The sequence below is a fragment of the Notolepis coatsorum genome (genome assembly GCF_963971535.1).
Source record: "Notolepis coatsorum genome assembly, chromosome: 15".
NCBI lineage: Eukaryota > Metazoa > Chordata > Actinopteri > Aulopiformes > Paralepididae > Notolepis > Notolepis coatsorum.
The window spans coordinates 87,470,296-87,488,091 of NC_140179.1; positions in this window are offsets into that span (position 1 = coordinate 87,470,296).

The window sequence follows — 17,796 nt, forward strand, 5'->3', positions numbered from 1 at the left end:
AAACACAACTTTAAAATAGATTTGAAAATAACATTCATCTGAAGTACAGTACCTCTTCCTGAAGAGAAGCGATCTTAGCGATAAGACTCTGGTTCTCTCTTTCCTGGAGGACAAAATTCATGAACAGAAACCAGAAATGTGAGAGTTTTGTTCCCAAATGATGAAGATAATCCACCTACCGGTATTCCTACAAAATGATTGTTAGTGTGAAAGTAAAACATATTTTCCCAGTTATTAACACTCTTCAAATCTTTACTTATCTGCGTTTATGAAATGTGAAGCAATGTCGTTTATTAAGTAACAACTGACCATTTGCATAATTTCTGCAAACCCCCACCTACCTAGTGTTGCTCTATCAAACAAATATTAAAGATTTACTTTCACCGGATTGCCACAAAAAGATTAAAGCAACAGTGCCCTCCAGTGCTCAGGGTAGCTTGTGACAGCATTATAAGTTCCCAAACAACAGTGGGATGTTATCTAAGGGTCTGGACTGACCATGTGTTTGCTGTGAGCTGAGACACGGGCCCGGTCCTCCTCAGTACAAGTCAGAGACACCTTCATCTCCTCCACCTCCTCCTTCAGCAGGTTCTCCTTCTGGGCCAGCTGCTGGATGCTGCAAAGGGGGAATGGGGTTTGAGGTCAGCGCCATGTGACGGAAATATAACCAAGTGCCTTCTACTAACCATTGTACATTGACTTCTTTCTGAGCCAGTTGTTAGCTAGTGCTTCCAATCCAATTAAGAACCTGTCGTACGTTGTGTATCAAGAGGTCTTTCTGGACCACCTGGAGGCGAAGGCAAATGAGACGGGAAGACACAGGGGAACATGGGGAGACATGTCTAAAGGTGGCCCAGTTCATCAGAATCATCAGTTCGATTCCTCTACCAACAGGAAAATGGGGGCAGGGGAAGTGATAGAACAACATGAAAGACAAATGAAGACGTACTAAAAGAAGACACACAGTGCCAGAGAGAAACAAGAAGACACAGAAGAGACATAGGAAGACACACTAGGGAAGCAAGGACACAGTGAGAGGTTTGTGTACTGTATGTGGGAGTTGGTGTTTATGAGTCGTACACCCTGGCCTGGTTGCGGAGCTCCTCGTTGTCCTCTGCTAGTCTCTGATTGGCCTCCTCCATGCTCTCCATCGCTGCCTTCATCTTCCGTACTTCCTCCTGGAGCTTCTGATTGGACATCTGGAGGTCTGCTACACAGTAGATCAGCTCTGAGGTTTCACTGGTGATGAATGACAGACAGACACACAGACAAGACAGAGACAGTGAGAGTGTGGGACAGGAACAAATATCTCAAATATATAAAAAAAAAAAAATATATATATATATTGCATTGTTTCATTTGAATGACTCAGTATAGATTCTTAAAATCCAGAGATTGCTCTTTTAATCTATGCCCTTTTTTCAGATTTTCACTAGATGTTATTTCTTCAGATGTCTCTAGTTATCTACGGTTGTTGGAAACTTAGTTGATTAAATTATATCTTTTGACAACAATGGCAGATGCTGGTCCCCTGAAACCAGCACCATCGAGCCTAACAGAATCCATATCACATTGAAATCAAACTGGGACCTTTTTGCTAATCAAAGTTGTATCAGGAAATCAGCGCCTATACCCAGCCTGCATGCCAGTAGTTGTTACTGGTTGGACAACTAGAGGCAGGGTTCCCACAGACATTTCACAATTTAATTCAAGGACTTTCAAGTATAATAATAATAATAATGCAGGACCTGTTGCAGAGGTCTTTATTCGGCATGCAACGACACTCAATGTTTTTTTTTTAGTGGTACACACAGCAGTTAGTTTAGCACACACACCGGAACACACACGCATGCATTGTCTTTTTAGGATCGCCGATGCGATTTGTCTCTGCGATTAACCCATCCCGTCGTCCTTCCCCCCCAAGGGCAGCCGGGAGCAGACAGGCATCAATGTGAGCCGCGCCAGGGGACCAATCCAAGTGCTCCTGTCCGTCTTCGTCAAGGACGCCACAGCGTTAGCGATCTGTTGTTGTGCATGTTTTTCCATTGGGTTTATCTTATCGGGGGGGAAACCCTTGCGAGCACGGGGAGAACATGCAAACTCCACACAGAAAGGCCTGGGAGATACCCCACCTGGGTACCTGGCATCATGGAAACCTGGTCCCCAAGCGGGAATCGAACCCTGGACCTTCTTGCTGTGAGGCGACAGTGTTAACCACTACACCACCGTGCCGCAGTACTTACCTAAGCACTGTTTTTAATAAAAAAATTGGCAATTTAAAAGGATACACGCCGTTTTTTATAGAAAAGAAATCTGATCCAATATGTCTGGCTTTAAAACCCAATTTCCAACAATTAGTTACACTTTAAATGAACAAATTTATATTTCTTGATTCAGAATTTTTTTATCATGGATGGACAAAACTTTCAATGCGAATGGTTGATTTGAATTTCAAGGACTTTTTAAGCACCTTGTTAAAAAATTGGCTGTTTTCAAGGAATTTCGGGCCCTCATTCATCAACGTGACGTAGAAAATGTTCTATTTCCATACTTAAGCACAGAATTTAGAATGTGTGCACGCACTAAAAAAACGGGACTTATCACATGTGCGTACACAGGTCCTACGCACACCTGTCTTGATAAATATGACTTTGATCCTACGTTTGAGCTCGTGCACTGTTTTAAGTATTTGCATACCAGAACCGCCCCGATTAACCATATACGGTAATGGACCACCCCCATGAAATGTGGAAAAGTGGACTAACCCGAGCAAACTCTGAGAGACTTCACTGGAGCGAGATTGATCCCCGAGGTCCAACCTACAAATTGAACGTATAATCTTCGGTGCGCCGGGAGCCAAGGATGTTGACTGACCCAGTCCTGCTACAGAACCAGCACATTGACAGAAATAAATGACAAGAGATGACCCGACATTAAGCACTGTAATGACTGAAATTAAATCAATTTCAGCACGCCAACTCTGCGCTCTACAATGCCTATTGTGTGCGCTCGTCATGAGCCCGTGGTTCTGATCAGAGTCATTATGGCTTCAGTGGATAACCCTGATCTACATTGTGATGTTTTAGATACCCCAGTATAGTAATAACATTACAATTGAATTAAATACAATTAGGCCTGAATGAGACTCCGGCCACCGGCACATTATCAGCCAAAATGCGCGTTTATTGATGGAGCAAACTCTGAGAGATTGTTCACAGAGGCGCTGCCGAACCAAGATATAATATGATGTGTATAATATAATGTGTGTAGAGGCATATGATACAATCTATTTTGTTGTTGGTATTAGGTAGCCTATGAATTACATATAATAGCAGCCAGCCTACATTATGCAACAGTAACTTGCGCATATATAACACACAGCCCTGCGAAGCCTGCATACAGTAAACTAACTTGATCACTAATCTAGCTGTTGTATCTTTACGCTTATGAAAACATTAAATAATATGTATAGGCTATAGGCCGCCTATATTCTCAAATGGGTTAATGGCTATCCGAGTCCTCGATATCCTCGCGGACGGACCAGTATTTATATGATCATATCATATTCATATTCATATCATAGTTTACTCTATCAGCCTATACCAGCATGTAATACGTTCTTTGTTAGAACTCAACTCGTTATTATTTTGCGCATAGATTGCAGAAATACGGGAACGTTTTGATTTAGGCTTTGACATTGTAAAACTAAATAAGTGAAATTCTGTAATATCACCCACACGATATATGCTCTGTGTCCAGAGCATGTATGCTTTTCATTGTTCCCGCATGAGCCCGTTATAATTACACTACTGTCGCTATTTTACAATGAACTATAATGAATTACGGGTCATACAGAAGTTGAACACGCCAGTGTTGGAAGTAATGCACGGAAGCTTATTTCCGCGTTGAAACCAATGCATTAACTGAGGAGCGCATATGCCGTAGTAACGATATTCTACCACTGGGCGTCAGCTAAGCATGCTCAGAGCTGTGCGTACACATAAGCACAAAGTTAAGTTCAAGTTAAAGTAGATAAATCCCACACTTTGCTTAGAAATGGTTGTACGCACGGGTTAAGCACATATCTGTGCGTACGTCAATTTGATACATGAGGGAGGCCTTTACTTTTTTTTGGTAAAAAATCAAGCACTTTAGGCACTTCAAGGACCTTGTGCGAACCCTGAAGAGGTCTGCTACACAGCTCTGGAAGACACAAACAACACACACACACACACACCCACACACCCCCACACACCCCCACCCCCACACACACACACACACACACACACACACACACACACACACACACACACACGCACACACACACACACACACACACACACACACACATACAGGGCCGCCTGCGAGATTTAACGCGAGCCCCCCCCCCCCCCCCAAAAGGTTAAAAAAAATAAAAATAAAAAAAAATATATATATATATATATATATATATATATATATATATATATATATATATATATATATATATATATATATATATATATACATATTTTTTCATACAGTCAACATATTCTTAAATAATAGCGCTGCCCGAGGCGGGGCATGATACAGTCAACATATAGCAAAAGAGAGAGCGAGAGAGAGCTCCCGTTCTACAGTCAATATACAGTGTACAGAGAGAGAGAGAGAGAGAGAGAGACACATTGGAAAGAAATTGAAATGCTATTTGGCCCTAAACAGAGAGTACACAGTGGCAGAATACCTGAGCACTGTGACTGAAGATCCTTGACTATACAGACTCAGCGAGCACAGCCTAGCCATCGAGAAAGGCCGCCATAGGCAGACTGTGTGTGTTAGAAAGAGAGAGAGAGAGAGAGAGAGCATGTGTGTTAGTTTCAAGTTTCAAGTTTCAAGTTTCTTTAATAGTTGTCATACAGAAGTACAGAATACTTTCATACAAAATGCTTCTTACTGTTACGCTCCAGAGACTGTGCTAGAGAGAGCATGTATGAGAGAGAGAGAGAGAGAGCATGTGTGTGTGTTAGAGAGAGAGCATGTATGAGAGATAAAAAAGGACAAAGATCAACACTTAAATCCAAAGAGAAGAGGGTCTATAGAGAAACCAAAGCAGCAAGGAGCCAATGGCCGACATCAGCCAAATAGGCTAGCCAGGTACTGTGACACACACAGCTTTGGCCAACGGCCCAACGCTACCCAAGCTACACAAACGACCAAGACATTCACACACAGCACATGTCGTATCTCCAAATGTTGTGAAGTAGCATATGTTTTGCCTGGAAAAAAACATCGTTATTAACAAAACATTCGGGAGGGGAAGGAAGGAAGAGTGGGGTAATGTCATGACATTTTCATTAATCTTACCTGCACCAAGGAACGCAGGGCGAAAGGCCGTAACACAGGTCTCCACGTTGACGAAAGGCCTCTCGCTGTCGGGACAAAATAAGCTGCTGCCAGAGCCTTGTCATGGTGCAGGCCCGACTACATCTTCTGTCAAAGATGATGTCGTAGTCAGAGTGCCAGAACCCCCTGCTATTCTCACAGCTAATGTCAATGGTCGTAGCACAAGCTAACAGCTAACTCAAGGCTAACTGATAGCATCAAACGAACGTTCCCAGCCGAGCGCAGCCGGCAGTTAACGTCGAAGCTAAACAGCTAACTGGCTAACAGTTAGCTCAATCAGGCACCTGGCTGTATGTAGCCGCATAGCTTGCTTCTGCGTTAGCTAATGGTTAGCTCAAGCTAACAGCTAATTAGCTAACAGCTGATTGCGCTAACTGTTAGCCAGTTAGCTGTTTAGCTTCGACGTTAACTGCCGGCTGCGCTCGGCTGGGAACGTTCGTTTGATGCTATCAGTTAGCCTTGAGTTTGCTGTTAGCTTGTGCTAACCATTAGCTAACGCAGAAGCAAGCTATGCGGCTACATACAGCCAGGTGCTGACACCAGGCACACACCGTTAGCTACTAGTAGTACTATTAGTTAGTCGACCAGTTTGGCTCCAGAGAGAGAGAGAGAGAGAGATAGGTCCACGGCGGGAATATAATAATAGCTTGACTCACCATAACGCAGTATCAATGCCAATGGTAAAGTTGGAAGGAGACTTTCTTGGCCCACGGTGTAATTTCTTCTGATCCATGCTGCTTTTGAAAAGACATCCACTGGCTCCTCTGAATAGCGCTGAATTATCTACCTCGTGTGTCTTCTTCTTCTTCTATTTGGTATTACGGCGGACGGGAGAAGAGCCCGGGCCGGAAACACTATCCTAAAATCTGTAGAGCAGCAAAGCCGCAGAAACCGGAAAACTGCAGTCTGCAGAGCCGCAGAGGCAGGAACAAGTCAGACACATTCTACAAACGTGTCTAATGTGAAATATATAAGCATATAAGCAAAACTAGATTTTAGGTCTGTGATGAAAAAGGGCCTCGCGGGAAGGGGGCATCAAAAAAAAAAAAAAAAAAAAAAAAAATCATAAAAAATATATTTTTTTTATTTTTATTTTTATTTATTTTTGCAAGGCCCCCCTTCCCGCGAGGCCCTGTGCGACCGCACTGCTCGCACACCCCCTGAGGCGGCCCTGCGACACACACACACACACACACACACACACACACACACACACACACACACACACACACACACACACACACACACACACACACACACACACACACACACACACACACACACACACACACACACACACACACACACACACACACACACACACACACACACACACACACACACACACACACACACACACACTTACAGATCAGCTCTGGACACCTCTCCTCCGAAGGCCTCCAGACTGCCTGAGGTCAGATTCAGCAGTGTGGACCTCCTGGCTACACGACACAACACACACCTGAGGTCAGATTCAGCAGTGTGGATCTCCTACACGTCACAACACACACATCAACCTTTATTTATACTCCCAAAAGACAATTGGGGTTACCGTAATTTTCAATGTCGTCGAGACTTTACAGACATTTCAATGCACACATCATAACAATAATACATATTAATAACTATCTACAGTATATAGTGTAAATGAACATAGGCATAAAATCAGCACAGATTGACAGAATAAAAAAAACAATGCATAAATTGCAGTACAAAAGTACAATATCGCTCGAAGGCATGTGAAGTTTTGTGAACCCCCCCGGAACAGTCAGTCCCCCCAAAACACCCACACAGGGCCGCCTGGGAGAAATGCGAGGCCCTGTGCGAGATTTAAACGTGAGGCCCCCCCCCCCCCCCGCCATAGGCAGACTGTGTGTGTTAGAAAGAGAGAGAGAGAGAGAGAGAGAGCATGTGTGTTAGAGAGAGAGCATGTATGAGAGAGATAAGCAAAGATGACCCCCTAAAGGATATTCAACTTTTAATGAAAGAACAAAACAGAAGGAAAAGATAACTTCACAAAGGCAACATGAATATACATAGATCCAAAAGGACAAAGATCAACACTTAAATCCAAAGAGAAGAGGGTCTATACTAAGAGAAAACAAAGCAGCAAGGAGCCAATGGCCGACAGCTAAAGGCTAGCCAGGTAGGCTACTGACACCAGGCCACACACAGCTTTGGCCAACGGCCCAACGCTACCCAAGCTACACAAACGAACAAATGAATTCACACACAGCACATGTTGTATCTCCAAATGTTGTGAAGTAACATATGTTTTGCCTGGAAAAAAACATCGTTATTAACAAAACATTCGGGAGGGGAAGGAAGGAAGAGTGGGGTAATGTCATGACATTTTCATTAATCTTACCTGCACCAAGGAACGCAGGGCGAAAGGCCGCAACACAGGTCTCCACGTTGACGAAAGGCCTCTCGCTGTCGGGACAAAAATAAGCTATGGCCAGAGCCTTGTCATGGTGCAGGCCCGACTACATCTTCTGTCAAAGATGATGTCGTAGTCAGAGTGCCAGAACCCCCTGCTATTCTCACGGCTAATGTCAATGGTCGTAGCACAAGCTAACAGCTAACTCAAGGCTAACTGATAGCATCAAACGAACGTTCCCAGCCGAGCGCAGCCGGCAGTTAACGTCGAAGCTAAACAGCTAACTGGCTAACAGTTAGCTCAACCAGGCTATCGCTAACCATTAGCTAACGCAGAAGCAAGCTATGCGGCTACATACAGCCAGGTGCTGACACCAGGCACACACCGTTAGCTACTAGTAGTACTACAATAGCTAGTCGGCCAGTTTAGCTCCAGAGAGAGAGAGAGAGAGAGAGAGAGAGAGAGCGATGTCCACGGCGGGAATAGAATAGAGTTAATAGAATAGGTTAAAAACTCACCAAACGTCCAAGAGGATGGAGACAACCGCGTGGAGTTGACGAAGTTCATCTGCCAAACGACCATCCTCTTCATCTTGGCTGCATGTCTCTAGGTTAGCTACCGGCCATTTGTCCCGCCTTTCGTCAACGTTCCTTGGTGACCGACCGACTGATAATGACCGACCTCTTCGAGTTGGCTGGCATAACTAAGCATAATAGTCAAAAGCTGCACGCGCGAAATAGTCAAACGCAGCTGACTCACGCCGGCGTACTACACAAGTAAGTAACCACTCCGCTCCCTTCGTTGAAACCAATAGTATGTCTGCTGCAGAGCACCAGAGCTCCCTTCGTTGAAACCAATAGTATGTCACTGCAGACCCAGGAACAAGTCAGACACATTCTACAAACGTGTCTAATGTGAAATATATAAGCATATAAGCAAAACTAGATTTTAGGTCTGTGATGAAAAAGGGCCTCGCGGGAAGGGGGGCCTCGCAAAAAAAAAAAATAATAATAATAAAAAATAATAATAATAATAAAAAAAATATATATATATATATATATATATATATATATATATATTTTGCGAGGCCCCCCTTCCCGCGAGGCCCTGTGCGACCGCACTGCTCGCACACCCCCTGAGGCGGCCCTGCACCCACACATCCATCAAACACACACACAGCTAGGGTTGGGGGTCATGTGTGTGTGTGTGTGTGTGTGTGTGTGTGTGTGTGTGTGTGTGTGTGTGTGTGTGTGTGTGTGTGTGTGTGTGTGTGTACACTCACCTTTGATTGAGTCCTCCAGAGTTAGGTCATCCGTTGGTTCTTCCCTAAAATACAAGGGAAGAAAATGTCACAGACCCCCCAATCTGAGAAGATATTTGTTGTTAGATACGACTTATTACTCAATTTCACAACAGTCTACTGTAGGTGGTATGGTGATGTCGGAGAGAGTCAAACCTATGATTGGAGTCTCATATTATGTCATTAGGATAAATAAAACTATGATTGGAGTCGCTTATATATTCTGTCATCAGGATAAATAAAACTATGATTGGAGTCGCTTATTCTGTGATTAGGATAAATAAAACTATATGATTGGAGTCTCATATATATTCTGTCATTAGGATAAATAAAACTATGATTGGAGTCTCATATATTCCATCATCAGGATAAATAAAACTGATTGGAGTCTCTTATATCCATCATCAGGATAAATAAAACTATTCCCCATGTTTCTGGCGATCCCACTGGTACCTTGACCTTGTCGAGAACCACGGTGCTACAAGCTCTTTTTATCCAGCAGCTTTAAATGGCTACTATGGAAATGATAGCAACGGCTCCTGCTGCTACTATACAGACTAGACTTGGGCGGTATGACGGTATTACGGTATACCAGGGTATTTCGAGATCCCGCCGGTATGATTCTCAATACCGTGACGTCACAGACTGCTATCACAGACACGGAGTTGATTGTAGTGCACAGCACGCGCCAGCAGAGGATTACGTGGCTAATCGTTCTGAGAGCTAACGTCTCTGCCTGGCTGGATGCTGGCTAACTAACGTGGCTAATCGTTCTGAGAGCTAACGTCTCTGCATCGCTGGATGCTGGCTAAATAAAGTGGCTAATCGTTCTGAGAGCTAACGTCTCTGCATGGCTGGATGCTGGCTAACTAACGTGGCTAATCGTTCTGAGAGCTAACGTCTCTGCCTGGCTGGATGCTGGCTAACTAACGTGGCTAATAGTTCTGAGAGCTAACGTCTCTGCCTGGCTGGTTGCTGGCTAACTAATGTGGCTAATCGTTCTGAGAGCTAACGTCTCTGCCTGGCTGGATGCTGGCTAACTAACATGGCTAATCGTTCTGAGAGCTAACGTCGGTACCTGGCTGGCTAACTGGCTGTCGTTCTGTGATTTGTTTACTTGGTAACACGGCCGGGTTGCTAAGGAATTTAGGTGCAAGGTTGAAGAAAGTGCACTTTTAGGTTGAAAGAACGGCCCTAATGTCAACGTGTTTCAATATAAGCGTTATGTATGGTGATAACGAGTATATTGTCAGCTCCGCCCCCCCCCCCCCCCCCCCTGATGAAAATGAAAGTCATACCGTCATATACCGTATACCGGGGTATTATGTCAGCAAGGTATGACGGTATGAAACAAATTATACCGCCCAAGCCTAATACAGACTATACATATAAAATATAGTGTGTATAAAACACATCAAATAAATATAAAAACCCATTTTGAAATGCAGCGGAAACCCAACATTGTTAGAAAACAAGTCCTTTGATCTGAAAATGATGGGGACTGGGATATACAGAGGGTGCCTTGAAGGCAGAAGTACTGGAACAGGCTTTCTACTGTAGCACCATACTGCCATATTGCATACAGATACAACTGAGGGAGGAATTGCACTAGTAGAAATCTTCTCTGATGTGTCATCCTCAAACATAGCAAACACTTTCATAATTTAGCTAGAATCTACACGATTCTTAAAAAAATATATAATAATTTAAGAAAAACACATTGGGCCAATTTCAAATCGATGAGACAAAGTCAGTGCCAAGCGTTAAGTCAATTGTGCACCAGATATTAAAAAGGCATAAACTGTCCAAAGCAATTTCTCCAATTACATGTATAGTTTTTTAAAGGGGAACTATTTTACTATTTCTTTCACTATTTGGGCACTTTTACACAATTCCTGTGAGTCTATGGAACACCTCTGTAAGGTTTAAAAAAAAAAAAAAAAAAATCATTGTTTTGTATTTCTAATCAAGTACTCAAAAACAGCATTTTTCTACCTCAAGATCTTAAGCCGTTTTGAGGCTGGGCTCCAACCACTGTGTGGCCTGGTACCAACTGCCACATTATTATAATAATAATAATGGATTGGATTTATATAGCGCTCTTCTCTGACTGACTGTTGCTCTGACTCAGAGCGCTTCACAGAGTCCATTATTCGTTCATACACAGTCATACCGGTGGTGGTAAGCTACAATTGCAGCCAGAGCTGCGCTGAGGCAGACTCACGGAAGCGTGGCGAATAATCAACGCCTACGGCCCCTCCGACCACCACCAACATTCATTCACATGCATACACATTCATACGAGGCAAGTAGGTTAAGTGTCTTGCCCAAGGACACAACGGCAATGGGATGGACATGGGCTTGAGCGGGATTCGAACCACCAACCCTTCGATCATTGGACGCCCCGCTCTACCCCTGAGCCACGCCGCCCCACATGCAGCTGAGAAATCTCTGACATCACAGATATGCAAATTTTCAGATGACTCAGTTCAGTGAGGGTGAATATTGTGAGAGGAGAATTGGAAGAATGCGCCAATATGAGAATTAGAGACATAGATCCTATTAATATAAGTCCACATAGCTAGGAAACAATGCTAAACACTGAAAAAGGCCATTTATAAGATAGTTCCCCTTTAAACCTTTGTTGCTTATGGCCCACTATGTTAAGACACATTGATTTTCACCAAGTTTCTAAATCGCATGTCATTCGATCTTTGCTTGGTGACAATGGGTGTGTTTCCGTGCACTTTAATAGTTCCATATCATTCAGGATACTATATTCCAATTGGCACATAATAAACACTATATCTAGCCAGAATAAGCTCATATATCCTGATTATGAGAAACCTGAACATGATGGTTGGGATATAGTGATGCGGCATAGCTCAACATATCAAACAAATTGTTAATTTTGTGATAAATAAATAAATTTGGCAGATGTGTTGATAGATATATTGGGAACAAAAGTGGATATTGGGGCGTTACAAACTAGCACCCTGGTAGCCGTGGCAGGCATTTTTCAAAATGGCCACCAGCGCTTGGTCAAACTTTCTTATCACATTGGATTTTCATGCAATAATGGATATAATCTAGATCCCACTAACCCTGAGAACCAAATAAAATACTCACTCACCATTCTAAGGACATTTACAAAATAATTGGTAATTTTATTATATTATTATTATTAATATATTATATTAACCTGTTAAGCCCTAGCCCTAAATTCTGGTCTTGATATCTAGGGACATCTATGGATCTCATGGAATGTATTCCCAGTGTCAGAAATATTGTGTCTGTTACTAGGCTTGAGTAAATTGTGATGAAACAAAGGAGAATATAAATTATGATTTTTCTTTGCATCTTTGACAGTGAATAACACCATGCAAAAAATGACCAGACATGGAAAACTGCCACTGAGCTTGTTCAGCACCTTCTTGAGATCATGTGTACAAAAAGTCTAAGCAAATGAATAAAGGGAATATGATTAAACAGAAGGTTTTGTAGATACAGTACTGAATGCTTCCATCCAGACACATGCAATTTGAAATATTATTATAGAATATAGAATACCAGGGCCCTATTCCCCGTACCTGGTTCAACTAAGTCGATCAAGGGTCCCATTATCCAGCTTCAGTTAACCCGATGTTTGAAGCCGGGATTTTCATGTTCCTCGAAGGTGGATGGATTCAGTCTCGTTAACTAGAACCAGACTTGAGACCCAGGATAAGTGCGCGCGGCCGCTTCAGTTGAAAAGCCATCACGTATCGATAGCAGAGATCCTGATCTTTTAACGGCATTGATTGATTAATTGATTTAAAACTTTATTAACAGATTGCATTACGGCTCAATCGCCTCGCCGACAAGTTAAATGCGTTATCTATAGGCTAATTTTAAGTCCCTCATTACCCCAATCAATCAGATTATATTTCTTTAAACTTGCCTGCTGGCAGTAGGTTTATGGAATGGATAATCAAATGAGATCTTGCTAGCGAAAATAATTAGTTAAACTGTTATACGGAATAAGGACACGGCTCTCTTACCCATTGATTGATGTATGGTGGATCTTTTACTTATCTACACTGTGGTGTAACGGTGTCTGCTTTTGACTTTCACACAGGCGGCCCGGGTTCGAATCCCACTTCTCCTAGTCTTTTCCTTCTTTTTGCAATGTAGGAATAATTCAATTTGGTGCACGTTGAGAGCTATATAAAGAATGACATCATCAATGCATGTAGATTTATAATATTTTAACTTAAAACTAGGCTACTTCTGCGTATAATCATTAATATTATATTCCAAAAAATTATATTGGAAACACGGGGTTTCGAACACCGGTCGCCCGGTTGCCAGGATTGTGCACTACTGCTGCGCCACTGTGCCAGATGGGATAAATTCATTGTTTATACATTAATGAACGAGAGACCCGTGTTTAGAATATTCTTTATTTTGAATGAAGTTTTATCTCTTTATTCTCATCCATTAATGTGACGTCAACGGCTCATTCAATTTCTCAAATCCGTCAAACAGCGCATCTCATCAGACATTTTAATCCCAGTTACAATATCACACAAAATCCACAATCCACGCATAGACACTTCAATTTTATGCTTGAATGAAACAAAATCCAGGCGCTCCTCTCCTTCCTCGCTCCTCATCCACAGCGGAGAATATGAAAGGAATCAGAGCCAAACGAGCGATAGGTTTCAATCATTAAGGATATCCCCGCGGGATTCACATTTGCAATGCTGCGCGTTGTTAAAATAACCACATAATGTGTACATCGCACAGAGCGAGCGCCACGGTATAATATAACGTGCATTATTTAGGACAAAGTGAATTTAGTATCAGCATTTTGGGTCTATTTTACATTTCAAAAGCCCCCTCTGGAAGAATGGAGCACAAAAACGTAATTCAGAATGGTATAATGCAGATCGTAGACTGTGGGAATAATTTCAGGAAACGGGCTGTCACTTCTTTGCGGGGGCGTGGCTATGGTTCATCCGGCTAACTTGAACTTAAACCCTGCTCTCGACCAGGCTCAAACTTTTTGATCTGTTGTCATGGTGATTTAGACAATCCAGCTTCGGGGAATGGGAAAGTCCGGCTTAAGTCAGACTTGACCAAAAGTTATCCGGCTAACTCAGTTATCCAGGTACGGGGAACGGGGCCCAGGCCTATAAATTACCTTATTATAGCCAACTCGCACATCTATGGATCGGGCCAAATCTCCTCTTTCAAATGGCAGAGGTCAATTTGGATTTAGTATCTCCAGGCGTGCAGCAAGAACCGTGAATGAAAACTACTGTAAATACAGTCTGTTTATTTCTTTTGAGACAGGTCCGTAATTTTGGATCGGATTGCAACACGCATTGTTGCTAAATGTTCACAGAAGGTAGACACACTAACTGCGCTCCAATCTATGCCAATAACGTTCCGTTTTGTGATAGATAATCCAGAGAAATAAGATAAATAAAGAAAATTCATACACAAGTGATTTGCTTGCAGGAAGCTGGAATCGGCTAGGTAATGTAGTTTTTCGAAATTTCAACGCTCATTGAGAGCTCTGGATGCCCTCTCCTCATATGACTACAAAACGCATAGTGATGTGAATTCAAAATGGCGGATATAATATCAAATTATGAACACATTCCATGAACTAAAATCTCACTAATAACACTTTACCTATTGGTAAACAAACGTATTGTTGAAAATATACACTATGACCGCTGTTTTGACAGGATTAGAGTCTTTACTCTTGGCTACATTTAAAGAAAAAAAACGCAACATTATGTAATACAGTCTGGAGAGATTGATTTATGACGTGATGTCATCTGCCGCTCGGGCTAAAGAGGTTATTACTATATAGTGGCGTGAATCAGTAAAACAGTTCTCGTAGCAGGCTGTTATTTCCTGCAACTTAAAGACGTAATTTCAATATTATAGCATACTAAAGTGCAAATGTTATTTATTTAAGTACAGTGTATGAGGTATAAGCTCCAAGCTTCCACTGCAAAAGCATGGCCACCAGCAGTCTCTGATGGAGCATCTCCACACCTTGGCCCCATGCAGCCATGAAGAAGCAGATAATGGTATGCTACTTACTGCATGTATCACAAGCTGCACTGCATGGCCACCACCAATTGCTCATTCACACTGGTGTTGTGGTCTTGGCTGTGTTTGCCATAACACAACTACCAGCTGGTTGTGAACTGTGGCTAGCATTCGGAACTGGCAAAAGCTTTCGCTACTTGGCAGCCCACCAAATAGCTGCGTGCCTCGGACCAGAGATGTCATGTGCCCTTCCAATGTTCCATGCTTTGACAGGCTGTGACACTGTATCCAGTTTTGCTGGACACGGAAAGAAGGCAGCATGGTCAACATAGAAGTCACTGCCGGACCTGACAGATGCACTATTGATGCTGGCAAATGGACCAACGGAGATCTCAGATGATGCAATGAACATTATTGAGAAGTTTGTCATACTTCTATTTGACAGAACCAGCACCTGCACCAAGGTGGACCAGGCAAAAAGGAAACTCTTTCCACAGCAAATCCCGCCTACCCGAGCTGCTCTGGTGGAGCATGTCAAGAGAGCAGTCTACCGGGGTGGTCACATCTGGGGGAAGACACTGCTTCCAGACCCGGTGCTGCCATTGATTGATTGATTGATTGATTGAAAATTTGATTAACAGATTGCAGAACGGGTACAATACAGTACGGCTCAATACACACAATTGTTATACAGATATATATCATGACATTTATGACATACACAACATACAGATATACAGTACTGTTACATTTATGACATACAAGATATACAAATATACAGTACTGTTTAACAGAGATCATAAAAGAACATATATACATTTGAGGGGGAAGAAACTGTACATTAGGAGGGGTTTTGGGTGGGTGGGTTTGGACATTTCAGCCTCCCGTAGGTGCTCTTTGAGGGCGGTTTTGAAGGTGGGTAGGGATTCACATTCCTTTACGGCTGTGGGTAGGGCGTTCCACATTGTTGTGGCATAATTGCAAAACGTGTTTAGTCCCTTGCTTGAGCCGAATCTGGGTTGAACATGATTTGTGGAACTCCCATCACCAATTGGCTGGGGGTGGCTGAAGACAGAAGAAATGTATGAGCCCCACTGGACAACATTGCCACAAGCACCACAATCCTGCCACGAGCTGATCTCTTGTGGCTACAAGAGTTGTTGCAAAAAGTGCTGCAGGTGCAAGAAGGCTGCACTTCAGTGCACAGGCCTCTGCTTCTGTGATGGAGAATGTGCCAGTTGAACCCTGTAATTGCTACAGTTTAATTGGGCAATAGGCCTATCACCATTTTGTGTGTGTGTGGGGGGGGGGGGGGGGGGATACAAAGGGAAATGTTTGATACTGTTTTGTAAATGGTTGTATAATTGTTGAAATATATATATAAAAGATTTATGTATATAGAAGTTATAAAACATGGAAACAATAGCTTTGGTGGCCAAAGTGTTCTATGCCAGTAACCACTGGCAGCCATTTTTGGAAATGGTTACCGTGGTCACCAGAATGCCAATCTGCAATGCCCCAATATCCATATCTTGTCTAAATATATTAAGCTAAATATGTACCAAATTTGGTGCTTTTATCACAAATTGAACAATAGGTTAGCTATGCCGCACCACTAATACGCTCATATTAGGGTTTTGTGGCAAGTTCCGTTTCCATGCTGATGCTCGCAATATTCCATTTCCTCATCAATCTCTCATTTAAGACCTTTAACTGGATATTAGCATGTATCCAGAATAACATGTGAACGGACTCGGCTTCTGCTCCTGTCCAGTACCCGTTCTTGCGGCGGCCCTCGATCCACTCCTTCATGATGGCGTGGTAGGTGTCCAGGTCGATGGACACGTCTTTCTGGTCCGGGTCCAACATGTTACACAGCTCCTCCAGGCCGCTGTCCTCTGAGCCACGACTGGTGGTGTGACGCAGGTAGTCCACAATATGAGACACACACACTTTACCGGGGACAGCAGAGACGAAGAAGAGAGGAGGAGGAGGAGGAGGAGGAGGAGAGAGGTAGAAAAGAGAGGAGAGAGGAGGAAGAGCGGAGAAGGGAAGAGAGGAGGACATAGGAAGAGAAGGAGAGAGGTGGAAGAGAGAAGAGGAGACAGGCAGGATAGAGAAAGAGAGGAGAGGCAGAAGAGAAACAGATAAGACATTTAATGTTGGACCTCTAGTCCCTACTTACCAATGATGTGGTTGATCTGTGGAACCCCTCCTCAGCACAACCCATGCTGTTCTTTAGACTGAATACCTGCAGCTCAAGCTAGTTAGCCATAAAACAAACACAAATCTAACCACAATGCACTCTGTACAAGCCCTGAAATAATCACTGAAACACTCCACAGAGCACCCAAAGCAGGTTTAAAAACACTGAAACTTACTCCCCAGAGCACCCAAAGCAGGTTTAAAAACACTGAAACACTCCACAGAGCACCCAAAGCAGGTTTAAAAACACTGAAACTTACTCCACAGAGCACCCAAAGCAGGTTTAAAAACACTGAAACTTACTCCACAGAGCACCCAAAGCAGGTTTAAAAACACTGAAACACTCCACAGAGCACCCAAAGCAGGTTTAAAAACACTGAAACGTACTCCACAGAGCACCCAAAGCAGGTTTAAAAACACTGAAACTTACTCCACAGAGCACCCAAAGCAGGTTTAAAAACACTGAAACTTACTCGAC